We start from the raw sequence: 10,217 nt of genomic DNA, 5'->3' as shown, positions 1-10,217 counted from the left end.
AAGTGAAAAATGAAAGTGAAGTCGCTCAGTTGTGTCCAACCCTTAGCAACCCCACGGACTGCAGCCTACCAGGCTCCTCCATCCATGGGATTTTCTAGGCAAGAGTACTGGAGTGGCTTGCCATTGCCTTCTCTGCTTAGTTCCCCTACCAGGGATCAAACCAGAGCCTCCTGTGTTGGAAATGCAGAGTCTTAACCACTCAGGGTTGTATATTGTCACCCTGCTTATTTAACTTATATGCAGAGTACATCATGAGGAACGCTGGGCTGGAAGAAGCACAGGCTGGAATCAAGATTGATGGGAGAAATATCAATAACCTCAGATATGCAGATGATACCGTTATGGCAGAAAGTGAAGAGGAACTCAAAAGCATCTTGATGAAAGTGAAAGAGGAGAGTGAAAAGGTTGGCTTGAAGCTCAACATTCAGAAAACAAAGATCAGGGCATCTGGTCCCATCACTTCATGGGAAATAGATGGGGAAACAGTGGAAACAGTGTCAGACTTTATTTTTTTGGGTTCCAAAACCACTGCGGATGCTGATTGCAGCCATGAAATTAAAAGATGCTTACTCCTTGGAAAGAAAGTTATGACCAACCTAGACATCATATTAAAAAGCAGAGACATTACTTTGCCAACCAAGGTCCGTCTAGTCAAGGCTATGGTTTTTCCCGTGGTCATGTATGGATGTGAGAGTTGGGCTGTGAAGAAAGCTGATCACCGAAGAATTGATGCTTTTGAACTGTGGTGTTAGAGAAGACGCTTGAGAGTCCCTGGATTGCAAGGAGATCCAACCAGTCCATTCTAAAGGAGATCAATCCTGGGTGTTCATTGGAAGGACTGATGCTAAAGCTGAAGCTCCAATACTTCGGCCACCTCATGCGACGAGTTGACTCACTGGAAAAGACTCTGATGCTGGGAGGGATTGGTGGCAGGAGGAGAAGGGGACGACCGAGAATGAGATGGCTGGATGGCATCACCGACTCGATGGAGATGAGTTTGAGTGAACTCCAGGAGTTGGTGATGGACAGGGAGGCCTGGCGTGCTGTGATTCATGGGATTGCAGAGAGTCGGACACTACTGAGCGACTGAACTGAACTGAACTGAATTGAACCATTGAACCACTAGGGAAGTCTCCAAAATGTATCAGTTTTAGACACAAAGAGAAATGCTCTTGAATCCTGACTCTGCCATTTATTCTAGCTGTGACTGTAGACAAATTATTTAACTTCTCTGTGCTTGTGAAGTTGCTCAGTCGTGTCCAACTCTTTGCGACCCATGGACTGTAGCCTACCAGGCTTCTCCATCCATGGGATTTTCCAGGCAAGAACACTGGAGTGGGTTGCCATTTCCTTCTCTGTGCTTAGGTCTTCTCATTTGTAAAGTAGGAATGATAATACTTTATCAGTCAGGAGTGTTTATGGTGAGTGACAGAGATAACAGTTCAAACTGGTTTATTTATTTTTTTATTTTAATTGGAGGCTAATTACTTTACAATATTGTAGTGGTTTTGCCATACATTGACATGAATCAGCCATGGGTATACCTGTGTTCCCCATCCTGAGCCCCCCTCCCACCTCCATCCCCATCCCATCCCTCTGGATCAAATAAAAGAATTTTAGCTGGGAAGGGGTGTGGATGAGGGGTAGCTAATAGGAAACCGAGAGGAGCAGAGGCATACACCATCAGAGGAGCTGTTTGATTTATGGTCATGTGTCTTCAAGGTTCCAGCTCTCTTTCTATTGCATCTCTCACAGTTTTGCTGTAACTTATTTTTGAGCTTAGGCATCATACAAGTTGTATCAACAGTAACAAAAGTGACTGGAAAATAGACCACAACTGTGACTAGACCACACAATTGCATCCTAAACGAAGCAGGGAGAAAAGAGCCCATTTTAGAAAATGGCTTCCATAGAAAATTCGAAAACTTTCTTACCTAGAACTCTCCTATAGAAGGCTCTTCTTGCCATACATTTGATCACATGACAGTCTTTGTAACAATTACTGTGGCCAGATGAGGGGAATAGACTGTTAGGGTCCAATCTTGAAATGGAGAGTCAGTCTATCCCGCAAATAAATACCGGCTGACAGGGATCGCCCAAAGAAATTTAGGTTTTGGGGTTTAAAAAAAAACTTATTTATTCTTTTGGCTGCACAGCATGTGGAATCTTAGTCCCCTGACCAGGAATGGAATCCATGCCCCCTGCATTGAAAGTACAGAGGCTTAACCCCTGGACTGCCAGGGAAGTCCCTAGGTTCTGTTTAAAAGACAGAAATGCTGGGGAGACAAGCATTTGCTACCTATTCCTCAGCTACCCCACGGCTGTATGCCTTCCTCTTTTCAGAAAGGTATGCTGAGATGTACCTGACCCATCTCCCTTCCAAGGAGACCATCTAAACTTGCTTCCCTCAGTGGAAAAGAGTTAACATGCCAGGCCTGGTTGTTCAACACTAGTGTTATTTTTCAAGAGGGTCTGCTGTGTGATTGAGCCTTGACCAACTCCTGGAAACATGGCCCTTGGGATATTCCCTCTGTTATTAAGTATTAAGGTTGTTTTGTACACCTGAGGCACCCAACCATGCTAGACCAACTTGCCAAGAAAGTTTATGCAGACACTGTGATTTCGGGTGGATACTGGCTTCCTGCTGAGGATCTGGAGCTGAGGAAATCATGGCTGGCCAAGCAGGTGAATATGATGACTTAACCAGCCCTCAGTAAGAGTTCTGGAGTCTGAGATGCAGGTGGGCTTCTTTGGGCAGAATGCTATGCATGTGCTATTATGTAAATCATTGTTAGAGGAAGCCTTTCATGAAGGAGGGCTTTAGAAACCTGTGTTTATTTCCCAACAGCCTCCAGTGGGTACATTTTTCCCCCTTGCTCATCCTGCTTTATATCTTTTAGCTGTAATAAATGTTTTTTTTTTTTTTTAGTCTCTAAGTCATGTCTGACTCTTTGCAACCCCATGGACTGCAACCTGCCAGGCTCTTCTGTCCATGGGATTTTTCAGGCAAGAATTCTAGAATGGGTTGCCATGACCTCCTCCAGGGGATCTTTCTGATCCAGGGATTGAACTCAAGTCTCCTGCATTGGCAGACAGATTCTTTACTGCTGAGCCATCAGGGAAGCCTTTAGCCTCAGTATAAATAATTGTTTCTGAGTCTTGTGGATCCTTCCAAAGAATCATCAAAAGAGTGTATGGTTGGGCTACCCCTTCAACAATCACACTGCTGCATCCAGATCCAAAACTAGGAATCTCTAGGTTAGGGACAGACTTTTTAAAATGCCAGATCTTAAATATTTTATGCTTTGTGTCATACTGTCTCTGTGACAATTAGATAACTCTACTAGCTATAGTAATGCAGTGTGAAGTAGCCATTTAGACAAGAAATGGATGTGGCTGAGTTTGGTACAATTTTATTCACAAATGTAGGTTGGGAAGAGACTGGTTTGAGCCACACTGTAGTTTGTTGACTCTTGCTCTTGGCTTTGTTCCAATGTGGCTTCCTATAGTATGATGATTTGATCAAATTTAACTTGAAAGTGTTAATCTCTTTTTTTTTTTTTAATTTACACTGAGGGCCTCTTTATTTTTGACCATATCTTTAGAAACATCCAACCATGGGTAACTTCATATGTGTCAAAAGCTCCAAATCCACCAAATGAAATTTAGGTTCATCTTTCTGGCTCTTTAGGACACTTGTCCAAGCCCCCTTTTCCTCTCAGAGTCGACTTTTCCCTCTGCAATCCTGCACCTTTGTTGAATCACTTTTTCTTCTCATAATCACATTGAGCAGATATCTGAAACCATGAGTTTCTGTTCCCTTATGATGCAAGTCTGTCCTAGCTTTTAGTATCCAAAGAAATTTGTGATATAGGCAGTCAACTAGGCAAGGATATTTCCTTAGTATATAATGGGCTCAGGATGATAGAATGCATGACCTTCACACTGTGGACAGGAGATAGAGCTAATCCAAATGGTCCTGGGATGTCCTAAGTCCTTCAGAATCTCAAACAGTTCAGCCCGACACTGTGCAAGTCTCTGTGGCTGATGGATTCCCCTAGACCACAAACTCTCCTGAGGGACAGGATACAGCTCTTTATTTAAACTGGGCAGTGTGGAGGTGTGTCGCAGCATCTTCTCCATGATAGCCATGGAGAGGAGGTTTCCACATATGCTGAAGGACTTGAGCTGGAAGCAATGGCTCAGGGCAGGCAGGATGGCTTCAAGATGGAAGTCCCTAATTCCACACATGTTTAAGTCCAGTTTTTCAAGTGTGTCTGCAACTTTCTCCAGCAGAACTGAGAGGAGCTCAGCGTTGGAGTACGTCAGGAGGTCACCACTCAGATCCAGGCCCTTTGGCTGACTGATGTTTGGACATTGGAACAGATGGGTCAAATCTGAATCCATAAGGAGAGAGTGAATTATAGCAAGATTATCCAAGGGAGTCATCAGGCACCTGAGCATCTCGTTCAGGCAGCCTTCAAGGAAGGAGGGCGTCTCCAAATACAGATCCTTGAGGTGGTACAACCTGCGGAACTCATGAGGTAGATGAGGAAGTCATCCATGGTACTTTCCTTTAAGTGAAGTTCTATGAAAACCTCTAAAGGAGCCAAGGGCTGCTCTGTCCTTGACCTGACCTCAGCCACTGATGTCATTGATGAGCTTGAGGACACATAGACACTTGATCCAGCCCACAGTTTCCAGAAGTCCTGGCCAGTATTCCTTAAATCCAGCACCTGCAGTTTGCACCTCTTGGAATGATTTTTCTGGGCAAGAAGGATATCAAGACCATCCAGAACTGCTTGTAAGGTCCCCGCATGAGGCTTTTGCATTAGGCCACCCAGAGGCAGACGGGTAAAAGGTCAGGCATACACCATGGCCTTCAGGGTTTCAATTCGACTCCCACAGAAAGCTTCCATGAAGAGTGGGGGGAAGAGTTCGATGGGCAGATACTCCAGAGCTGTGATGGCCGAGGCCTCATCCCTCAGCAGGCTCACTGCTGCCAGGTTCAAGAGTCTGGGTTAGGTCTGGAGACTCATCCTGACTTGGTTCCAAAAGGAATCCTGTGGGTACAGCTCTGATGTGGGTGGCAGGCTGCTCAGATCTCAGACATATTGGAGAGTCCAGGTGGTACCTCTGGAGCTGGAAGATTCTGTCGAAAGTGTTAAACTCTTACAATAAAATCAATATATGGTGGAGGATAACAAATTAAAAAAACACATTACACAGTTGTTTGTAAGACGTATGTTTCTGTTGGACCACAATAAGTCAGGCTCCTTGACCTGGGAGCAAAGTAAGTTCTTAGCTGATCTGGTGTGCCTACACCCACCCTGGGAGGTATCTCCTTATCCATTGGCACTGAGATCACAGGATGGATAGGAGTTTGGGTGGTATTTACCTTTGGGGCTTCACACAGTACTCCTCTTGGTGTGGGGCCTGAGAATTGCCTAGGGGGTAGCATCATCAACAACCTTAATTCCTCATTAATTGGTTGAAGGTTTTGCCCTCAAACTATTTCCTTAATACTTTAATTGAATTTTAAACAGACTTTACTTTTACTGAACTTCAAGGGATAATAAACAAAGCCAGGGATGTTATTAGATTATGGTCTTTGAGTTTATAATGTGCCCTGAGAAATTTCTCAGAAATAGGTGTTAGTTTCATGGTCTCTGCGTTGTTCTCTTCTAGGGAGCAATTCAGAACAATAGGTTGATGGACTGGGGTTTGGGGAAGTCACTCATCCGCATCTTTGCAATGATCTTTGCAATGAGAAGGGATGACCCTTTCCACGTAGTGAATATACAAGAGGTTATCTGAGAGATGCCCAGGAAATAAAACTTGTCTTAGGCCCCAATTTTATCACTTGATAGTATTTCTTCTCCATAATTTTTATTACAATTGGTTTTAGCATGAAGTGAAGTGAAAGTCACTCAGTTGTGTCTGACTCTTTGTGACCCCATGGACCCCATACAATCCATGGAATTCTCCAGGCCAGAACACTGGAGTGAGTAGCCTTTCCCTTCTCCAGGGGATCTTCCCAACCCAGGGATCAAACCCAGGTCTCCCACATTGCAGGCAGATTCCCTACCAGCTAAGCCACAAGGGAAGCCCAGATTTTAGCATGGGCCTGGATAATTCATTTCCCCCCCCACCCACCTATGCAAAGACAACTTCTTGTCAACTTTAATTACCTTAAACACATCAAAAGGATGTCTCCTGGAAAAGTGATTGTTCTTTTATTTTTGGCCTAGAATTTTTCTATTTTCTATAGGTTTTTATACTTCAGTCTCCTCATCAGTAAAATGATGATCATGATTGTACTAGTGTCATCAGGTATTGGGCATCCCTGGTGATTCAGCTGGTAAACTGCCAGAAATGCAAGAGACCAGGGTTTGATCCTTGGGTTGGGAAGATCCCCTGGAGAAGGGAACAGTTACCCATTCCAGTGTTCTGGCCCGGAGAATTCCATGGACTGTATACTCCATGGGGTCACAAAGAGTCGAACACATGACTAAGCTATTACTTTCACTTTTCTTTCATCAGGTGTTAAATGAGCTAATACAAGTAAACTGTTAGTATAATACCTGGTGCACAGTAAATAGTTAATATAGAATATCAGAAAAAGGCTGTAAGAGCTAACACACTATTGTCTTTAAAATTTCCTACGAAATCTTTCAAAGCTCTGACTCAATACACAGATTGAGCCTAAAGCTGCAGCTGCTATTGTACATGTTTTGCTTTTCTGGAGCTTAGGTGCATTTTCATTCTTGTACAAATAATTACAAATCATTACCTCCCACCCCAATGTTCAACGGCTCATTGCTGGCTGTCTCTTTCACTGGACCCCTCACAGCCTTCTCCAGGAAGGCCTCCAATCTTCACTTCCAGACTCCAAGAGAGCAGAGGACAAACCCACCCCACTGAGGCCAAGCAATAAAGTGCCTGATGTAGAGAGGACAGAACCCAGGCCACACAGTTGGCTGGCCCCCTTGAACTTTGCTAGGTCCAGTGTGGAGGAGACCGTTGGTTGAGTCCAGTAGCTGCAGACAAAGGCGCTGCAGAAAACCCCAGACTGGCTGGGATTCCCCCTTTCTCAGCCCCAAAGTTTCCCCCAACAGGTAGAAAACCTCACTGTTGGATGGCAGAAAAGGGGAACTGCCCTTTCAAGAGCCCAGCTAATAGCAGCTGAGGGGACGGGCTAAGAAAACAGCTGAAGGTTTGTCTTTTTACCAGAGTCACCTGAACTCTGGAGGAGTTCATGAAAAATATAACCCCAAGATTCTAGGAGGAGGTTAGGAAGGGAATCTCAGATCCCCAGGGAGCTGAGCCCCCTATAAAGGAGTGGTGGCTGGAGGGGTCCAGTCTTATGGAAGCCAGATCCAGGAGGACAGACTCAAGGTGACTGATGAGAGAGAAGGGAAAGTTCTCATACTCCAGGTTAGACCCTGACACTGGCAGAAGGATGCCCAGAGAGAGCGCAACAAAGGGTTTTTTCAAAGCCACTCACGGCAGGCCCAAGACCAGAACCCCAGCCTCCCACCCCTGGGATCCCCACAGCCACACAAATGTCCAACTGGTCTTGATTGGCCAGGAGACGGCCCTTGGGCAGAGGCTCTGTGGAGACCCACTTCTCTTGTGTTCCTTGCGAGGTTCCCACCAGCAGTGTATTCTAGGTCCAGGAGGGCTGAGAGAAGGTGATTCCCTACAACTGGGCTCAGAAACATGCCATTCTCTATGATGACGCAGCGACGGTTGCCCTTGAGGCTATGTTCATTCTGGATGTAGCTGTAGGGACACTCGCCGGCCCCTTAGGGCATGCGCTGCAGAAGGACCGCTGGTTGCAGTTACGTGGGGTGTACACAGGAAGTATGTGCAGTCACACAGCTCTGCCACAGTCTCCCTAGTGAGCCAGCCTGTGCTCAACCACGAACAGGTCTTCTCCCCAGGGCCTTGCCTGTCTGACTCCGGAAGAAGTTGTCAAATCGGCGCTTGCGATGGCGGGAGGGACGGCTCCAGACTCGGTGCTGGAACACCAGGCCTGCGCGCTGGTGAGGCGCGCCAGGCTGTCCTGGGGCTTCTGCATCATGTGTGGGGACCCCAAACGATGGACAGAGTGTCGGGGGGTCTGGTTGATGAATTCCGGCAGCCTCGGCGGCACACGGAATACACTGGCACGGGCCCAGGTGGTCTTGTCGCCCACATCGGCCGAGGAGCCTGTGGTGGGTGCATCATTCACGCGGATTGTGCGCTCAGCCTGCTCAATCTGGTGTCCAGCTTGGTGCCCAGCAGGTAGCTGGAGCTGGTGACAGTTACAGACTGGCGGCACCGGGAAAGCCTCCTCTTGTTTCTGAGATTGAGGACGTAGATACCGGTGATGCTCCACTTCTACAGGTTGAAGGATGCGGCCAGGCAGGGAACATTAATGAAAGATCTGTTTGTTGCTGTTCATCTCTATTCAGCATCTGAATGGGGCGGGTACCAGCGTCCCGTCAGTGACCCGGGGGCAAGAATGTGGGATCACACTGCTGAGGAGCTTCAAGCAAGTGATGTGACGTCTCTGAGCCTCAGTTTCTTCCTCTTCCCTGGGGAGCGCCCAGCCTGGGTAGCCCCCAGCCTGGGTAGCCCTCAGACCCCTCACAAGACGCCTGAAGTGGAGAGAGCGGGACTTTTGGGGCTCAGGCCGCCCAGGTCCAGCAGCGGCCCTCGCTCGCCGGGTCCTAGCGCCCCTGCTCACCCCGGCACCCAAGCCAGGGAGGTGGACCAACAGTGTAAGTTTTCATCAGTTCAGTTCAGTTCAGTCGCTCAGTCGTGTCCGACTCTCCGCGACCCCATGAATTACAGCACGCCAGGCCTCCCTGTCCATCACCAACTCCCGGAGTACACTCAAACTCATGTCCACAGAGTCGGTGATGCCATCCAGCCATCTCATTCTCTGTCGTCCCCTTCTCCTCCCGCCCCCAACCTTTCCCAGCATCAGAGTCTTTTCCATATCTTGTAACAAAGTTTGTCTGGAGAAGGAAATGGCAACCCACTCCAGCGTTCTTGCCTGGAGAATCCCAGGGATGGGGGATCCTGGTGGGCTGCCGTCTATGGGGTCGCACAGAGTCGGACACGACTGAAGCGACTTAGCAGCAGCAGCAGCAACAAAGCTTGTAACAAAAGTTTTCTCGGCTCTAGATGACAGAGTCCTCATTTCTTTTCTTCCTACTTCAACTCAGCAAGTTCTGCATAACTTAAATCTCTCTCAATACCCCACTTTGGTTCTAAACAGCTATGCGAATCAGTTCAGTTCAGTTCAGTTCAGTTCAGTCACTCAGTTGTGTCCGACTCTCTGCGACCCCATGAATCACAGCATGCCAGGCCTCCCTGTCCATCAACAACTCCCGGAGTTCACTCAAACTCATGTCCACAGAGTCGGTGATGCCATCCAGCCATCTCATTCTTGGTCGTCCCCTTCTCCTCCCGCCCCCAACCTTTCCCAGCATCAGAGTCTTTTCCAGTGAGTCAACTCGTCGCATGAGGTGGCCAAAGTATCGGAGTTTCAGCTTTAGCATCAGTCCTTCCAATGAACACCCAGGATCGATCTCCCTTAGAATGTACTCCATTTAATTGCCAAAGATGGAAAATCCAAATCAAGATGGTGGGCACAAACAAAAAGAAGATACATTGGCTGAATAAATCGAGCAATTCAAGGAAGACAGGATTCAGGCACGCTTGATTTAGAGGTTCATGATGCCATTGGAGCTCTAGTTACATACTTCTCTTTGAATTCCTTGGCTCTGCCCTTCATTGATCAGTGCCATTTTCAGGCTGTCTTCCTTCAAGATGGTGAAATGGCTGAGGGAAGTTAAAGCTTCACACAATTCAGAGTGTAAACCCATCTGGTTGCTCCCGTTAGAAGGATAAACAGAGACGTATCGAAAATTTTAGGAGTCTGTTTGAGCAAAAATGGATTTGACTTGGGCAGCGCCAAACCAGAAGTGGTTAGAAGTGCTCTTTGCACAGGAGCTTGGGGAGTGACTTTTCCAGGGAAACGTATGGAAAAAAGCAGAAGTGAAGTATGGAAATTATTGACTGACTGTAGCTTAAAGCATAGCTGGCTCTGATTGGTTGTCCTCAGCATTTTAATTTCCTAACCTTGCGGCATTTACAAACTTAGATTTTGGTTTGCTTATGAAGGCTGCCATGACAGTAGCGCCACCTCCGTCTGATTGCCT

At 47.0% G+C, this 10,217-nt stretch overlaps 2 pseudogenes; both read right to left on the bottom strand.

Annotated features, from left to right (window-relative positions):
• Nucleotides 1-3,882: 3,882 nt before the first annotated feature.
• On the bottom strand, nucleotides 3,883-5,039 carry LOC148774132 (PRAME family member 27 pseudogene; annotated as a pseudogene).
• Nucleotides 5,040-7,770: 2,731 nt separating this feature from the next.
• Nucleotides 7,771-8,449, bottom strand: LOC129543350 (alpha-N-acetylgalactosaminide alpha-2,6-sialyltransferase 6 pseudogene; annotated as a pseudogene).
• Nucleotides 8,450-10,217: the final 1,768 nt, after the last annotated feature.

The sequence above is a fragment of the Moschus berezovskii genome, chromosome 23 (assembly GCF_049115385.1).
Source record: "Moschus berezovskii isolate FMDL1 chromosome 23, NW_MosBer_1.0, whole genome shotgun sequence".
Lineage (NCBI taxonomy): Eukaryota > Metazoa > Chordata > Mammalia > Artiodactyla > Moschidae > Moschus > Moschus berezovskii.
The sequence above is the reverse complement of the archived record's forward strand: the minus strand, read 5'-3'. Positions and strand labels throughout refer to the sequence as shown.